Raw genomic sequence first — 19,840 nt, 5'->3', positions numbered from 1 at the left:
AATATGCATCTACTACTACTGATCGTTTTTTACTATTTTTAAAAGCGTTTTAAAAGTACGTACGTCAATACATCGAAGTAAGAGTACACTAAATGTGAGAACTTACGTATAACTTACGAGTACGTGCATCATAATAGAATGCTTGAATCATTCATTGAAACTGGGTCATAAAGTTTAGTATGATTAAAGATAATAGTATATGTTTATGAGTACCCTTTTTCAGATGTAATTTGAAACATTTTGTAATTCGAACTATTCAATTTGTAATTGGAATAATTCTAATTGTTATTTAAATTATTCCATTTGTAATTCGAATTATTTTTTTGTTCAATTTCGAATTATTCCATTTGTATTTCGAAACATTTTATTTGTGATTCGAAACAAAAAAAAAAATACAAAATATTTTTTGTATTGATTTAAATTATTCGAATTACAAATAAAATACTTCGAATTACAAATGGAATAATTCGACTTACAAATAGAATAATTCGAATTACAAATGAAATAATTGTTATTACAAATATAATAATTCGAATTAAAAATGGAATAATTCGAATTACAAATGGACTAATTCGAAATTCAAATAAAATAATTCGAATTACTAATGGAACAATTCGAATTACAAATAGAATAATTCGAATAACAAATGGAATAATTCGAAATTCAAATAAAATAATTCAAAATTCAAATAAAATAATTCGAATTACAAATGGAATAATTCGAATTAAAATATAATAATTCGAATTACAAATAAAATAAACCGAACTACAAATGGAGTAATTTGAATAACAAATGGAATAATTCGAATTACAAGTGGAATAATTCGAATTACAAATGGAATTCTCAAACCACAATGAAATGTTACGAATTACAAATGGAATTCTCGGATTACAATTAAAATAATTCGAATTAACTCTGAAAAAGATGTAGATAGATTGGGATCAATTTTGAAATGCATTTTTGCAACAACAGTCGATTTAAAAAAAAACGATATCTTTAGGGACAAATAAGGAATATTTTCCCACTTAACTTGGGAATTATTTCCCCATCAAACGGGGATTTTTTAAGAAATATTTTCCCAAATAACGTGGATTTTTAAGTAAGGAATTGTCTTCACATAACGTGGATTTTCTAAGGAATATTTTCCCACACGACGTGGGTTTTTAGGAATATTTTCCCACAAAATGCGGATTTTTTATGAATATTTTTTAAGCAATATATTCCCACATAACATGGATTTTTAAGGAATATTTTCCCACATTACGTGGATTTTCTAAGAAATATTTTCCCACTAACGTGGATTTTTTAAGGAATATTTTCTCACATAATGTGGATTTTTAAAGAATATTTTCCCACATAACGTGGATTTTTTAAGGAATATTTACCCACATAACGTGGATTTTTTAAGGAATGCTTTGCCACAAAACGTGGATTTTTTAAGGAATATTTTCCCACATAATGTGGATTTTTAAGGAATATTTTCCCACATAACGTGGATTTTTTAAGGAATATTTCCCCCTTTAAATGAGCTTCTATATACAAAGAACCCCTTAAGATGTTTTTTTATATATAGAAGACCCCTTGGACCTGGTTTTATTATACTGAAATACTCTTCTGAAATATTCATATTTGATACTAATTACTTTCATTATTGTCTTCTTCTCTTTGCAGGTAAGTCATCTTCCTACAGTGCAGTCCCATATAATACTTAACTTTGTAAGTCAAAAAAAAAAAGTAAAAAACATAATAGATACTCTAGTGCAGCATCCGGCAAAAAGGGGCACACGTGCCCTTGATGAGAATAACAACAGAACAACCACCACTCAGTCTTCACTCAGAAGTCAACGAAGAAGCTTCTGCTGTCGGTTGTTTCAAAGCACACGCTGTTTGTGGAGAGAGCGAGAGAGAGTCGTATGTGTGACGGCGCAAACAATGCGTTTGTATTGGTGCCGATACCTGCTCTAGTGGATTTTTAAGAATATTCTTATTCTTCTTATCTTATTCGTAATCTGACCTTAACGCAAATATTTGCTCTAGCGACAGCGTGCTCTTACTGAGGGCAATTGAGCGTAAATAATGCATTGAAATTTTTGCTCACTTGCTCTCAGTAAGCTCACACTGCCGGTCGCTGGAGCAAATATTTGCCTAATGTTGACCTTACCTTTAGGAACAATTTTATCAACAATCCAACATGGGTTCATGGACTTTTAAGAATATTTTTAGGAATAAAATTTTGAAAAAAAAGGAGCAATTTTATGAACCCTCCTGAAGCGGCTAGTGGATTTTTAAGAATATTTTTAGAAACAATTTTAAGAACAATTATTAAAACAATCCTAGAATGGCTTGACATTTTGTACGAATATTTTTAGGAAAAATTTTTAGAACAATCCCAGATTGCCTAGTTGATTTTTAAGAATATTTTTAGGAACAATTTTCGAAACAAACCCACATTGACTAAGAATATTTTTTGAAAAACAATATTTAATGAAAAATCCTAGTCTAGCTCGTGGATTTTTAAGAAAAAATTTAGAAACAATTTTATGAACAATCCAACGTTGGCTCGTGGATTTTTACAAATATTATTATGAACAATACTAGATTTTAGGAATGATTTTACGAACAATTTAATGAACTATCCAACATTGGCTCATGGATTTTTAAGAACATTTTTAGGAATTTTTAGGTCCACACCTTCATATAGCCCCTATAGAACGGTACCTCCCGATTTTCGATATTTTGAAGGTTTTAGCTTCATTATCCTACCAAAATGGCTGAAATTTGGTACGTAGTCTTCTTTTGGGGCATAAAACTTTCCCCCAGAATTTTGTCGGTATCGGTCCACACCTTCATATAGCCCCCATAGAACGGTACCTCCCGATTTTCGTAATACTGAAGACGTCAATATCCAACCGAAATGGCTGAAATTCGTTATTTCGTCTTCCAAGAGTTATAAAATATTCCAGAAGAGTATTATCAGTATAGGTCCACGTCTTCCTATATCCCCATAGAAGCGTACTTCCTGATTTTCGGTATTTTTTAAGTTTTAGCCACATTCTCTTACCTAAATATAGGAAATTTGGTATTTAGTTTTCTTTGGGCCTAAAAACTTTCCGTCAGAAATTTGTCGGTATTGATCTAAGTTTTGAAATAGCCCCCATAGAATGGTGCCTCACATTGTTATACCGAAATTGATGAAATTTAGTATTAAGTCTTCTTCATACACGAAAGGAAACTAATTATTCTATTTTACTTCAATGCAACTTGTGGTGGAGGGTATAACAAGTTCGGCCCGGCCGAACTTAACGCCGTTCTTACTTGTTAAGAATATTTTTAGGAACAATTATATGAACAATCCTAGATTTGCTAGTGGATTTGTTAGAATACTTTTAGGAACAATTTTATGAACAATCCTAGATTTGCTAGTGGACTTTTTAGAATACTTTTAGGACCAGTAGTTTGGAACATTTAATTAACAATGTGGTTCGAAAAAAAATGGCTCTTGGATTCTTAGGAAACATTTTTGAACACTGTCTCGTAAATTTTTATACCCTCCACCATAGTATGGAGGGTATATTAAGTTTGTCATTCCGTTTGTAACACATCGAACTAATCATTTGCGACCCTATAAAGTATATATATTCTTGATCAGGATAAAATTCTAAGACGATCTAGCCATGTCCGTCTGTCCGTCTGTTGTAATCACTCTAGTGTCCGCAATAATTGAGAGGGTATTTTTTCCATAGACAGGTCAAGTTCGAAGATGGGCTATATCGGTCCACTATTTGGTATAGCCCCCATATAACGGTACTTCCGGATTTGAGGTATTTTGACGTTCTTCGCCACATTTGTAGACCGAATTAGCTATAATTTGGCACTTAGGGTTCCTAGTGATGAACAAACTTATATCCCAAAGGATATGGGCATAGGTCCATGCTTTGGTATAGTCCCCATATAACGGTACCTCCCGATTTTCGGTATTTTGAGAATTTTAGCCACAATTTTTAACCGAACTATCTGCAATTTGTCATTGGAGGTTCTTAGTGGTCATGAAACATCTCCACGAAACATCGTCAACATAGGTCCATGTTTTGGTATAGCCCCATATAACGGTACCTCTCGATTTTCGGTATTTTGGGAATTTTAGCCACAATTTGTAACCGAACTATCTGCAATTTTACATTTGAGGTTCTCAGTGGTCATGAAACATCTCCACCGAACATCGTCAACATAGGTCAATGTTTTGGTATGGCCCCCTTATAACCGTACCTCCCGATTTTCCGTATTTTGAGCATTTTAGTTACAATTTTTAACCGAACTAAATGTAATTTGACATTTGAGGTTCTCAGTGGTCATAAAACATCTCCACGAAATATCGTCAACATAGGTCCATGGTTTGGTATAGCCCCATACATCGGTACTTCCCGATTTTCGGTATTTTGAGAATTTTAGCTAAAATTTTTAACCGAAATAGCTGTAATTTGACATTTGAAGTTCTCAGTGGTCATAAAACATCTCCAACGAAACATCGTCATCATAGGTCCATGTTTTGGTATTGCCCCCATATAACGGTATCTCCCGATTTTTGGTATTTTAACCAAACTAGCTGTAATGATCGGTATTTTGAGAATTTTAGCTACAATTTTGTCTAGTCAAAAATAATCTTCAATATAGGTCAATGTTTTGGTATATCCCCCCATATAACTGGAATTTCCAGATTTTCGGGAATTGTCAGTGGTCACGAAATTTTTTCACTAAAATTCGTCAATATGGTAACACTGTGCAACAAAATGAAGGTAAAAGTCTGGGGCACGGAAAATTCCTCTTGGGGAAGAAAGGTCATGATGAGTATATTATGAACCCCGAAGAACAGATCCGCCGTGAGTCGAACTTCCGCGTTATGGCGTGATAACATTTTTGTTAGAGACCATGTGGGCCATCAGGAATTAGCGTTATATCTTTGTTCACTGTTGTTTAAGTGCTTTACAAAAACAACAAACAAAGATATAATGCTAATTCATGATGGCTTACAGGGTCTCTTGCAAAAACTTCATCACGCCATAATGCGGAAGTTCGAATCACGGCGCATCTGTCCCTCAGGGTTTTTAATGTACACACACCAAGGGCTTTCATGCCCAAAAGGAATTATCTCTGCCCCAACATTTGTGTTCACAGTGTAATTTAAACAATAGTGGGAGGCAGTAGGAGTCTGTCTATCCATTGTCGAAAAGTTGTTCCACCTAAAATTGTGAAAGACTATTTTGTGGTGGAGGGTATAAAAAGTTCGAACTTAACGACTTTTTACTTGTTAAAAATATTTTTAGGAACAATTTTATCAACAATAAATCCTAAATTGATTCGTAAATTTTTATTAATATTTTTCAGAATAAATTTATTAACAATCCTAGATTTTTAAGAATATTTCCATAAAAGCTCTACCCATTTATTTTAGGAATATTTTTAGGAACAACTCTACATTTCATTGATTATTTTTAGGAAAAATGTCACAATGCGCCCTGGATATTTAGAAAAACTTCTATAATGGCTCTGTAAAAAAAAAAAAATTCTTCGAGAATATTTCTAAAATAGTTTGCCGATGCCTAGGAAAAAATCTAAAATGGTCAGTGATTTTTTGATTCTATTTCCCTCGTGGATTTTTAAAAATATTTTTAGGAACGATTTTAAAATTGTTCCTGGATCTTTAAAGAATATTTATATATTAGAAATATATAAATTCTGAAATTGCTCATAGACTCTTCATGATATTTGTTTGAAATATTTTTAGAAACTATTCATAATTGCCGCGTTGATTTTTAGGAGTTTTTTATTAACAATTTCCGCTGACTCAAGTTGTCTCATTTTTCCACCCACCCCAGTGGTTTCATCACAATATTTTCCCCTAAAAATAGGCTCATTAATTTGTTTCCCTTAGACATATTGGGGGTTATCATGAATTTGAAATACAGGTGGCGCCATGATGTGAAGTTGAATATTAACAATTTCTCATTAATTTTCATAAAAACTTTTCAAACAAACGATTTTTTAAGAGTTTTGTTGCGGTAATTCCACAATTGCTATTCGATTTTGAAGGAACAAGTCATCAAGGGCTTATAATATTTTAAAAATATTTTTAGGAACTATTCAGCAATGTCTTGTGGATTTTTAGAAGTTTTTTGAAGGAATAATTCCACAAGGGCGCAGATTTTTTATTTGATAATGTTATAGTGTCAATTTCATCTACCCCCTCTGTCTTATTTCAGTATTTTCCCCTAAAAATATGCTCATTAATTTGTTTCCCTTAGACACTAGAGTTGTACAATCTAGTTCATTTGAAAGATCTAGTTCAATAGCTCAGCTCTTTTAACTGAACTAGTTCAGTAATCTAGTTCATAGTTCACTATCCAGTTCAATCATTCGGATCAGAATCGTTCACGAGCTCTTAATCGTTCTCTTGATGAAAACACATAAATACATACATCAAATAGGAACAAACATCAGAATAGTATAATTAAACTACAAAAATATTACATTTAGAAATTTTCATTCCATTCATAAAGAAAGATAACCCCCTGTTTTTGTACAAAATTTTTGTTCTTTTCACACGAATTGTCAAAACTTGTAGATCGATTTACTCGCCTTAGCGCAAATATAGAGCGCTGATTTTTAAATGAGGAATTCTTAGCTATTTATGGAAAGCGTCTACGAACAATTGGGTCTGTATGTCATCGGGGGCTGAGCTACGGATGCCTCAATTATTACGAATATAGACGAACGAACACAAATTTGTCACAAAAACAGCGGGTAAGTTTAGAAAAAAACAACCCTCGAAAAAATTTAATTACAATTTCATTTAAGTGGCTTGCAAAAAAATCTTACGTTGTTTGTTTGTAGAAATTATCACTGTATGTATGTTTCTTTTTATTTTTTCCTTTTTCTATCCAAAACAAGGCACATTGAATATTTATACGGTGTGTTTAAAATGCTCTTAAAGTTTATTTTTATTGCAATGGGAGATGACACTTCACATTGATCCAAAACATAAACAAAACTTATTATATTACGAAGGCCTCACTTAGCACAGAGGACGGCGTCACTTTATGTGAATGGCATGCTGAACTAGATTGTGAATCGTTCGTTCGTTGATCGTTCTTTGTGGATCTTTCGGTCGGCGCTCAGTGAGCTATTGAACTATATCGACTGATCTAGTTCATACGCTCTTTTCAATGAATCGTTCAATTGAACTAGTTCGTTCATGAAGGAGTCGCAGATTTTTAGTACCTATTTCGTCGGACTCATGTTCCTCATATCTGTCCCCATAGCGTTCCATTGTATTATCTTCGACTAAAAAAATGCACATTGATTTGGTTGCCTTAGTCGTCTAACCTTTTGTCAAAGGCATAAAGTGGTAAAGATTGGACATCATTCACAATGGAGTTCAATTTAAATATTCAAGCATAGAGTGCGTTTATGTATAACAGACAATTAACAGAAACAAAAGCGTACACCAATGTGAACTATGTTAAATATAACATAATTCATGTCACAATATTGTAACATCACATTATGCAATGGAAATGTCCCATCTTGTAATATTGTATGTCTTTGCTTTTGTTAAATTTGAAATATAGGTGGCATTATATTAGGAAGTTTAATATTAACAATGTTTAAAATAGTTCTGTTATGCCTAGGAAAAATTCCACAATGGTCAGTGAATTTTTAAAAATATTTTCTACGAATGATTGTAAAATAAAATGTACAACTCTACAATTGTTTTGGGATTTTTAGGAACAATTCTTCAAGCGCTTATGAATTTTTATAAATATTATCAGGAACTATTTAGAAATGGAGTTTTTTGTTGAAAAAATTCAACTAGGAATCGCAGATTTTTAGCACCAGTGTCTCATCTTAACATTTTCCCATAAAATATGCTTATTTATTTGCTTTTTATTAATTTGTTTAGACGTCTAAGTCTCACCAACGATATATAATATAACAAGATGTGACAATTCCATTGCTTCTATACATCGGCAGATGGCTCTGGGAGTCTAACATAATGCCATGTTACAATATTCCCAGCCAACAATTTTTGCCGATGGCTCTGATATCACATTTTTCCGAGATTTTGTAACCTTTTTTTCCGAGTGCTCTGCACAACCTCTTAAGGGCAATTTTAATTCGATTTTTTCCGATTAGTTTCCGAGTACTCTGCACATAATCTGAAAAAATTTTTGATCTGTTCCAATCTGTCACAATTGTGACATGAAATTGTGTTATATTTAAATAGTTCACATTTGTGTACGCTTTTGTTTCTGTTGTGTTCTGTTGATTGTATGTTATACATAAACGCCCTCTATGCTTGAATATTAAAATTTACCTGCATTATGTGTTATATCCGACCTTTACCATTGTGTCTTTGGTCTCACCTTCGAATTATGTTTAATTTGAAGTATAGATGGCGTTGTAGTATGAAGATGAATATGAATAATTTCTCGTCAATTTCCGCATATTTCTTCTACTAATTTCTAAGGCAGTTTATCACGGACCATTCCACGCAAATTTTCAGTAACCTGCAGGGAGGCGTTTAGTCTTCTATCAATACCACAATTTTACATTAAAATATTATTTATAACAGTCAGTTATTTATTAACACTACCACTATTAAAAACTACTACTTCAAAAACTAATCAGCAATGGTTAATGGATTATTTTTTTGTGGAAATTTCCACAAAGGTTGCAAGTAATTCTACAAATTGTTTAGTAAAAATTTCGCCTGACTCATGTTGCCTCCTATTTGTCCCATTGTGTCGGATATTAATATTTTCACCTAATTAATTTATTTCCCTTAACCATCTCACCTTCGAATGATGCTTAATTTGAAATACAGGTGGCGTTGTAGTATGGGGTTGAATATTAATGATTTCTTATCTGTTTCAATTTCCTTCTCAGAAATTTTTTCAAACAATCTACCTCTATGCAAAATTTCAATGACATATGAGGTGCAATGTTTTCTGACCGTTTGTGGTAAGTCGGTTTTTCTCCATCTCTTCTATAAAAACCCCAATTTATCCCATCAAAATATTGTTTATAACGGTCAATTATTTATTAAACATCACACTGTGTTCTAAAGCCCCTTAAGAATTTTGATTCGTATTCATTTATTTATTTATTTATTTTTTTTTGCTATTGTTAAAGAAACACCTATAATTTCGCTGTTGCCATCATGCGTTACGATTAATAATCATTTTTTTCACATCTTCTTCATTTCAATAATTATAAACTAACTGCAAATTATTTGTCTACGTTTTGTTTTGATTTGTTTGTGGTATTTCCTTAAACTCTCAGCTTGTTTCTCAAAATTGCCACAATTCAATACAACAATATCGGCAAAATACTTCCGCTTTTGAATTTTTGTTTTGATCACACAATGTATTTCTACACCAAGATGCCAAACATGTCCTAAAATCAATCAACAGTTTTATGCATGAACAAACTTACTTAAACTCTTAGACAAGCTAATAAAACGGACAGCGCGTGAGCGTTGGGTTTTGATATAATTCGTTACTATTTATAGGCAGGCAGCCATAGTGACAGCAAACTTCAAATCAAACATCATTTTTGGTAATCGCTTTTTGTAGACCAATCCCCTTTAAATTGTTTTTTTTTGCTGTCTTAATTAACATAATTTGTTTTGCTATCACTTGACCATCTCCAAGCGATGAAACACAGCTAAGATATTTACTAAAGATTGGACTAATGTGTTTTAATTATTATATATGAGACAGGTAGGTAGGTCTCTTTGGATACGAAATACAAAGGAAAGAATTGAATTTCTTCATGTCAATGTTAAAGAAGTCAGCTAATACTTTTTTTTAGGAAAAAACTTACTACAAATGTCCTACTAACCCATTATTTTAACAAGGACATGTCGCGAGAATTAGTAGTTATTTTGTGGTCACTAAAATAATTAGTTAAATAAGTAGGTACGACTTTTGGTACCCAAAGGACAACTACTTATTTTAATGACCAAAAATAGGCAATTTTCGCGAAATGCCCTTGTTAAAATAAGCGGTTAGTAAGGACCTTTGTAATGAGGATTTTGCTGGATAGTTTATACTTTATTTCTGATGACAATTTTTTCCTTCAAATTAATTTCCATTTGTTGAGGCTCATCTGTATCTGCAACTATTTTTTTAAAATCAATATTGTACTTTGCTTTGTGCCCTTTCGTTAAGATATTAGTTTCTCTTCTTTCACAATACCAACCATCATGCATAGCGAAAAACATGAATGACGATCATTTGCTGCCAAGTCATTGTGTCTTCAAAATACCGCAGAAAACAATGTTGAAAAAAAGAACAATTTATTATTGCCAAAAATTATAATAAAAATTTTCAAAATTTCTCATACATCTTCTTGGCGTATCGCTAACAACAAACAATACATTCAATGTCAATGTTAAATGTTTGCCTTTGTATACGTATTTCCGCAAACTTTTTTAACGATTCTGAATCATGACTTGGCAAATTGAAAAATTTCCGTTATATCAAGTCGATGATAATTAGTTTAAATATCAGTTATTTAAACGTGATATTAGGAATATTATAAGTTAGAATCTCTTTAGGGGTTTGTGAATATATGAGAAAATTTTCTAGGAGTGAATATCCAAAGGATTGTGAATTTTTAGGAATACTTTTAGAAATAATTCTGCAAAGGCTGAGAGACTTTTAGGAATACATTTAGAACAAATTCCTGAAGAATTCTTCAACGGCTCGTGGATTTTAAATAACAATTTTAGGAACAATTCTTCAACGGCTCGTGGATTTTACAAAATAATTGTAAGAACAATTCTTTAACGAAGCAAGTTTTCAACGTCTCGTAGATTTTAAAGAATAATTTTAGGAACAGTTCTTCAACGGCTCCTGGATTTTAAAGAATCATTTTAGGAACAACTCTTAACGGCTCGTGGGTTTTAAAGAACAATTTTGGGAACAGTTCATCAACTGCTCGATTTTTTAAAGAATAATTATGGGAACAATTCTTCAGCAGCTCGTGGACCTTAAACATAATTTTAGGAACAATTCTTGAACTGCCCGTGGATTTTAAAGAACAATTTTAGGAACAATTCTTCAACGGCTCTTGGATTTTAAAGAACAATTTTAGGAACAATTCTTCAGCGGCTCGTGGATTTTAAAGAACAATTTTAGGAACAATTCTTCAACGGCTCGTGGATTTTAAAGAACAATTTTATGAACAATTCTTCAACGGCTCGTGGATTTTAAAGAACAATTTTAGGAACAATTCTTCAACGGCTCGTGGATTTTAAAGAACAATTCTTCAACGGCTCGTGGATTTTAAAGAATCATTTTAGCAACAATTCTTCAACGGCTCGTGGATTTTAAAGAACAATTTTAGGAACAATTCTTCAACTGCTCGTGGATTTTAAAGAACAATTTTAGGAACAATTCTTCAACTACTCGTGGATTTTAAAGAACAATTTTAGGAACAATTCTTCAACGGCTCGTGGATTTTAAAGAACAATTCTTCAACGGCTCGTGGATTTTAAAGAATCATTTTAGCAACAATTCTTCAACGGCTCGTGGATTTTAAAGAACAATTTTAGGAACAATTCTTCAACTGCTCGTGAATTTTAAAGAACAATTCTTCAACGGCTCGTGGATTTTAAAGAACAATTTTAGGAACAATTCTCCAACTGCTCGTGAATTTTAAAGAACAATTCTTCAACGGCTCGTGGATTTTAAAGAACAATTTTAGAAACAATTCTTCAACTGCTCGTGTATTTTAAAGAATAATTTTAGGAACAGTTCTTCAACGGCTCGTGGATTTTAAAGAATTTTAGGAACAATTCTTAACGGCTCGTGGATTTTAAAGAACAATTTTTGGAACAATTCTTCAACGGCTCGTGGATTTTAAAGAACAATTTTTGGAACAATTCTTCAACGGCTCGTGGATTTTAAAGAACAATTTTTGGAACAATTCTTCAACGGCTCGTGGATTTTAAAGAACAATTTTTCAACTGCTCGTGGATTTTAAAGAACAATTTTAGGAACAATTCTTCAACGGCTCGTGGATTTTAAAGATAGTTTTTAGAACAATAGTTTTAAACAATTCAACGAGCCGTTGAAGAATTGTTCCTAAAATTATTTTTTAAAATCAACGAGCCGTTGAAGACTTTTTCCTAAAATTATTCTTTAAAATTTTAGGAAAAATTCTTCGGGGTTTTAAAGAATAATTTTAGGAACAATTCTTCAACAGCTCGTGGATTTTAGAAAATAATTTTAGGAGCAATTCTTCAACGGAGCAAGTTTTCAACGTCTCGTGGATTTTAAAGAATAATTTTAGGAACAATTCTTCAACGGCTTGTGGATTTTAAAGGACAATTTTAGGAACAATTCTTCAACTGCTCGTGGATTATGAAGAATAAATTTAAGAACCATTCTTCAAAGGCTCGTGGATTTTAAAAAATAATTTTGGGAACAATTCTTTAATTGATTGTGGATTTTAAAGAATAATTTTAGAAAAAAAATCTTCGGGGGTTTAAAGAATACTTTTAGTAACAATTCTTCAACGGCTCGTAGATTTTACAAAATAATTTTAGGAGCAATTCTTCATCGGAGCAAGTTTTCAACGTCTTGTGGATTTTAAAGAATAATTTTAGGAACAGTTTTTCAACGGCTCGTGGATTTTACAAAATAATTTTAGCAACAATTCTTCAACGGCTGGTGGATTTTAAAGAACAATTTTGGGAACAGTTCTTCAACTGCTCGAGTTTTTTAAAGAATAATTTTAAGAACAATTCTACAAAGGCTCGTGGACCTTAAAAATAATTTCAGGAACAATTCTTGAACTGCTCGTGGATTTTAAAAAATAATTTTCGGAACAATTCTTCAACTGCTCGTGGATTCTAAAGTATAATTTTAGGAACAATTGGCAGATTTTATGGATATTTTGTGGAATAATTTGTTTGTGGACTTTCAAGAATATTTTTAGGAAAAATTCTACAATGGCTCGTGTTCTTTAAATATTATTTTAAGGAATTTGAACATTCTTGTATGTGAATAATTTTTATTATTTTTAGGCACATATTCATAATTTTAAGGAATTGTTTTAAAGAAAAATTTCATAGATTTCAAGAAAATTTTCAGGAACGAGTTCGTGACTTTTTACCAGAATTCGTAGATTTTAGGAAAATTTCTAGAATATATCTCGAGGAATTAAGAATATTTTCATAAATTTGGAGAATATTTTCAGCCTATAGATTACAAAAATCCTTACAGACTACATTAAATACAAAATAACTATGTACAGAATTTATTAACAGAGTATTAACAATTTAAGTATTTAGGAATTATATTATTTTATTTTTGACCGAATGGCGATTTTCAGACAGATCAATGAGATGATAAAACTTATTAAATTCGGCAAAGATACGTCGCAAAGGATCGTTATTAGCCTAGTTGGAGGTGAAATAGTTTATTTGTAGAAATTGATAATGACGAGTTTGCCTGAAAGGAACGTTTAAATAAATTCTTTCCAAAATAAATTCTGATTTTATCGTCCCCTGAATTACATTAAGTAAAAATGTAACATTTATCATAGTGCGTCTACTTTTTAAAGTTGGTTATTTAATCAAATTTAAGCGAAATTGTAAGATGGCAATGTCTGTGGGTTCCAACCTCGATTTCTAAGACAGAACATTAAAAATTGCTTTTGTACAGATTCAATAGAATTGGAGTGTATGGGATATGCTGGATCCCAAACTATTGACCCATATTCCAAAGGAGAACGAACAAATGAGATACATAGCTATTTAGTAACAGCTGGATCGAAAAATTCTTTACTCCAACGTTTGATAAAGCCGAGGTTTTTTATATGCTCTATTTGTAATCAATGAAATATGTTCCCTGAAGTCCAATCTACGATCCAAGAGGATACCAAGGTCATTGATACTATCGACAGATTCTACGAATTTCTTTCTACGAATATTAAAGGTGCAATGTGAGGTCGTCGAACCAGAGAATGTTTTTAGGACCAATATTTATATTTTCACAAATTTGATGAGCATTTTGCGGGACGACTTCATAAATTGGTACTAATATTTAAGGTACAATCCTGCAATTGGAATTAAGAATATTTTTATAGATCCGAACCACATTTTTCAAGTTGGAAAATTTTAATTTAATTTCAAGTAGAAGCTAAACTTTTTAGGAAAATTCTTACGAGTTTTTTTTTAATGTTATAAAACATATTTGGAACAGTATTGGTTTCCTTGGAAGTGACAACGTCCTACCTTGGTTCTTCTTTCATCTAAGATTGCTTTAACCTTGCTGAATTGCCAGCTGGGGAGCTACCTTGTACATTCAATAAGGAGGAAGGAAAGGAAGAACACTTCATAGGGCTTCCATAGCGCAGAAGAAGACCTCAGTGGTCTTCTTAAGGAGTCCTCAGAGGTCTTGTACAGTACAGAAGAAGACCTCAGAGGACTTCTATACTACGGGAAGGCCTTCTATAGTAACGAAGACCTCAAAGGTCAGAATATTAGTTTAACTAATATTCCATCACTGCGAAAAAATTAAATAAAGATGGCGCACCGGTAGTCATATTGCTCATTCAAGTAATAGTTGTTTCTACTCTGGATCAATAATGGACAGCTGCACACATTTTCTATGATCATTGATTGACACAGGGAAAACGAACTGAAACACACGTACACTATAGGTAACATCATGCGCTTTTGTTCGGTTGAGGCATTTGTTCTTGTTTAACACAATACAAGCACAATGTTTCGTCTTTATTTGTGATTGTGCCCGATACAGCTCTGGATGAATCGCTCCTCATAAAAGGGTGAGGAGAATATTCGTTGATTTTGACGGGAAATGGTCTTCGTTCTGATTTCGTAGAAACTCGGCTTAGAGCATAGCTGTGTAATTGAAGAACAATTAACATGAAGATGGCTGCTTTGGATAGGTTAATATGTATTTAGGTGCGGTAACAAATAAAGTGCATGTGTTTCCTTTTAACGATTTGGCAGGTAAAATGGCTCCCCGTAATATTATATATTTGGAGAGAATATATTTGTTTAAAATCTTAATCACTGGAATTGCTGCTAGGATAATTCATTTTGTACAGTGTAAAGAATATACACAGGTTTTGGTAGTTCGGTCTTATTTCGTATAAATTCTCTCAGAGTAAAACTGCATCAATGCAACAATAATGGCGACGAGGATGGCATACAAGTAGTCAGTTTTGACTGGTGAAATCGCATCTCGCGAAATTCTCTTTGCAGAAAATATGTGTAGTCATCAATGTTATATATAGAGCGTAGAAAATATGTGTTGCTTTTTTCAGGCAGGTTGTTTGAAACGATTTCGTAGGAACTTCCCATAAAGTACGGCTGCATTAATTAATAGTACCGGTATGAAGAATAGTATGTGGATGTGTTTCCTGCACAGTATTATTTCGTAGAATCGCTGCTTGGAAATTTCTCTCTAAGTAGTAGGCTATTCGTTGTTTTTTCAGCCAGAGGGCCTCTTATATCGTAGTACCCAAGTCATAATCTTGTTCAATCTGCCGTAGTATTATCTTGTAGTGTCACAGTTGGAAAATTCTTATTATAGCATCATTTGTTGCCTATATCCTTTAGGAGCTGAAATGAAAAATAATGGCATGAAGATGGTGTCCAAGTAGTCCCCTACTGGACTCAATTTTTTCAAACAAATGGAAGTATTTCAGGGCACAGTTTCGAAAAAAGCTACTTCTTTGTATAGTATGAAGATAATATCCCTTTCTTATTTCATGGGAACTACCATAGATTACAAACTTCAAAAATGAAGAATATTGACATGAAGATGGCGCTCTAGTAGACCCATAGTGATCTGACTACTTGGACACCATCTTTAAGCCATTCATTTTGAAACAACTGGAAGTATTTCCACGCGTAGTTTCGACTTGTAGAGCCGCATGAAGAATAATGGTGTGACGATGGCGCCCAACAGCCACCTACCAGTAATCTTAGTTTTGCCTAGTGGTATCGCTGCTTGGAAAATACTGTGTATGAATGCAAAGAATACTTTTTGGCTTTTGATCTAGAAAGTACCCTGGAACCCATGAAGATTGCATCCAATTAGAATCATACTGATCCGACTTCTTAGACGCCATCTTCATTCTATTATTTTTCGATAATCTTGATATGTTCCCGGCCGCAATTTCGTCTTGTGAAATCGCTTCTTTGGGAATTTCTGTTATAAAGTGGAGAGGATATTTGTTTCTTTTTCTGACAGTAGTCTGTGTACTGATTTCTTCAGATCTACCCTAGAGTACCACTGTATCAATAAAGAATAGTGACATAAAGGTGGCGTCCAAGTAGATATCTTGCTCTTTTTGCAAATTATAACAGTCTGTCACAAATAATCTGGAGATGTTTTGTTCATATTTTCATCTGGTGGAATAACTGCTTGAGAAATTCTCTATATAGCGATCTATGGACTAGTTTCGTAGCAACTATATTTGTTGCGTATGTTCTCGCAACTACTCTAAGTTCATAAAATTGACATGCAGATGGCGCCTAAGTAGTTAGGATCTAGTTATGCGGTAGCGGAATATTCGTTGCTTTGGTTATTCAATGTTCGCTTGAAATCGTACAAACTCCCATACAACAAAGACATAAATTGGTAAAGATTGGACATCATTCACAATGGAGTTCAATTTAAATATTCAAACATAGAGTGCGTTTATGTATAACAGACAATTAACAGAAACAAAAGCGTACACCAATGTGAACTATGTTAAATATAACATAATTCATGTCACAATATTGTAACATCACATTATATTAGACCACCGGCGCCATCTGCCGATGTATAGTAGCAATGTCTATGTCCCATCTTGTTATGTTATACATCTTTGCATACAACGTAACTGCATCAAGATGGCGCCCAAATCGTAATCGTGCTTCGTTTTGGACGGAGATTCGTCGTGTAGTATCGCAGCTTGGAAAACTCTCTGTATAGATACTGGTGTATAAATAAATAATATTTACTGACTATGTCCTAGGAATATCCCCAGATTATAGGCACATGAATGAAGAATAATGTCATGTAGATGGCGTCCAAGTATTTGTCTACTGATCCGACACTTAGACGCCATCTTCATTCCATTATTTTTCGAAAATCTGGATATGTTCCCGGCCGCAATTTCGTCTTGGGAAATTTTCTGTTCAGAATAAGGAAGTTAATTAGATTATAGATGCTGAAATGAAGAATAATGACATGAAGATGGCATTCAACTGATCCGAAATTTTATGCCATTATTTTTCTGGAAGTAGTTTCGACTTGTGACATAAAAACATTGAAAATTATCTGCACAGAATGAAGAGAATATTTGTTGACTATGTCCTGGGAATATCTCTAGATTATATCCACAGGAATGAAAAATAATAGCGTCCAGGTAGTTGCCTACTGATCGGACTACTTAGACACCATATTCATGGCATTATTTTTCAACAATCTAGATATGTTCCCGGGCGCAGTTTCGTCTTGTGAATTCACTTCCTTAGGCATTTCTGTTATGGAGTGGAGAGAATATTTGTTTTTTTGTCTGCCAGTAGTCTGTGTACTGATTTATTCAGATTCACCCTAGAGTAACACTGTATCAATGAAGAATAGTTACATGAAGGTGTCGTCCCAGTAGACATCTTGCTCTTTTTGCAAATTATAACAGTCTGTCACAAATAATCTGGAGATGTTTTGTTCATATTTTCATCTGGTGGAATAACTGCTTGAGAAATTCTCTATATAGCGATCTATGGACTAGTTTCGTAGCAACTATATTTGGTGCATATGTCCTCGCAACAACACTAAGTATATAAAATTGACATTCAGATGGCGCCTAAGTAGTTATGATCTGAATGTGTTTCGGGGCTCAGTTTTACCTTGTTGTTTGGAAATTTCTCAGTAATGCGGTAGCGGAATATTCGTTGCTTTTTGTTAATCAATGTTCGTTTGAAATCGTACAAACTCCGATACAACGTAACTGCATCAAGATGGCGCCCAAGTCGTAATCGTGCTTCGTTTTGGCCGGAGATTCGTCGTGTAGTATCGCAGCTTGAAAAACTCTCTGTATAGATACTGGGGTATAGGCACATGAATGAAGAATATGTCATGTAGATGGCGTCCATCGTCATTCCATTATTTTTCGAAAATCTGGATATGTTCCCGGCCGCAATTTCGTCTTGGGAAATTTTCTTAGATGCTGAAATGAAGAATACTGAGATGAAGATGGCATTCAACTGATCCGAAATGTTATGCCATTATTTTTCTGGAAGTAGTTTCGACTTGTGAAATAGCAACATGGAAAATTATCTGCACAGAATGAAGAGAATATTTGTTGACTATGTCCTGGGAATATCTCTAGATTATATCCACAGGAATGAAAAATAATGGCGTCCATGTAGTTGCCTACTGATCCGACTACATGGACACCATATCCATGACATTATTTTTTAACAATCTAGATATGTTCCCGGGCGCAGTTTCGTCTTGTGAATTCACTTCCTTAGGAATTTCTGTTATAGAGTTGGGAGAATATTTGTTCCTTTTTCTGCCAGTAGTCTGTGTACTGATTTATTCACCCTAGAGTAACACTGTATCAATGAAGAATAGTTACATGAAGGTGTCGTCCCAGTAGATATCTTGCTCTTTTTGCAAATTATAACAGTCAGTCACAAATAATCTGGATGTGTTCTGTTCATATTTTCATATGGTGGAATAACTGCTTGAGAAATTCTGTATATAGCGAGCTATGGACTGGTTTCGACGCAACTATATTTGTTGCAGTACAATGACTTTAAGACGGCGTCCTAGTAGTCGCCTACTGATCCAACATCATCTTCGTGCCACTTTTTTCGACAATTTGCATGTGTTTCCGGACGCAGTTTTATCTTTAGGATTTTCTATATAGAGTGGAGAGAATATTTGTTGCCTTTTTCAGTCAATATTTCTTACGACCTTTCCCAGAGTAAAGCTGCATCAATGAAGAATAATGACATGAAGATGGCGTCCAAGTACCTATGTATCTTGTTATTTTGGTACATTATAACAGGCTGTCACATATAATCTAGAGTTTTCCTTCGTAGCTTCGTCTGGTGGAATCGCTGTTTGGGAAATTCTCTGCAGCAAATAAAGTAGAACTGCATGAATGGGGAAAAATGACATGAAGATGGCGATGGAACTCACTCTAGAGTTTAGCTTCTAGAAGGACCAAAGCTTTAATTAAAGAATGTTTTGGATGGCAAACAACGTGCCAAACCTTAAATCAGAATTTTTCAGTAAAATTAATATAATTTATATGCCTTCTTTGTTATTATCATAATAAATCATACGCATCAAAAACAATTTATTAAAAAACGTAGCAGCTCTCGAAATTCTAAAAAATAAGAGTGAAAAAAAAATACAATCAATTTGTCGTAATGCAATAAAAATTGTTTAGAAATATATTCTCAATATTTTACGGCATATACAGAACGTGTTTGCAGAGAATTAAACAGAGATGTCTATGCCTTTTCTAATTTGAAACTTCTAGACCAAGTCTTGACACAGTTTTACAGAAATTTGCAATTGCAAATTTTATTGGTCATAATTTTATATATTTTATAGCAAATTATTAAAAAACAATTTGCCCAGCAGCTGGGAGTTTGTGCAAATTATGATGACTATGCAAAAACAAAATTAGGTTTAAAAAAATTTATTTTAAGCTAAATTCTGGTTGACAAAATATTATTATCAAGTCCTCTTTTGTTTGCTTGTTCCATTATAAAAATTACTAATTT

The 19,840-nt window shown here is 33.2% G+C and overlaps 1 long non-coding RNA gene across 3 annotated transcripts in view; it reads left to right on the top strand.

Annotated features, from left to right (window-relative positions):
• Nucleotides 1-19,840, top strand: part of LOC141399816 (uncharacterized) — a 264,120-nt gene that overhangs the window by 148,663 nt on the left and 95,617 nt on the right. The window contains exon 3 of one of the 3 annotated variants that reach the window (XR_012411964.1): nt 1,672-5,562. The exons of the other annotated variants lie outside the window; for them this stretch is intronic. This is a non-coding gene — a long non-coding RNA (uncharacterized lncRNA). Of the gene's footprint in view, nt 1-1,671; nt 5,563-19,840 lie in introns of those variants that run through there. 3 annotated transcript variants of the gene reach the window in all.

Source organism: Musca autumnalis, unplaced genomic scaffold, assembly GCF_047663935.1.
Source record: "Musca autumnalis isolate F117 unplaced genomic scaffold, ASM4766393v1 scaffold_3, whole genome shotgun sequence".
NCBI lineage: Eukaryota > Metazoa > Arthropoda > Insecta > Diptera > Muscidae > Musca > Musca autumnalis.
Note: the sequence above shows the minus strand (reverse complement) of the source record. Positions and strands in the feature narration are given on the sequence as shown.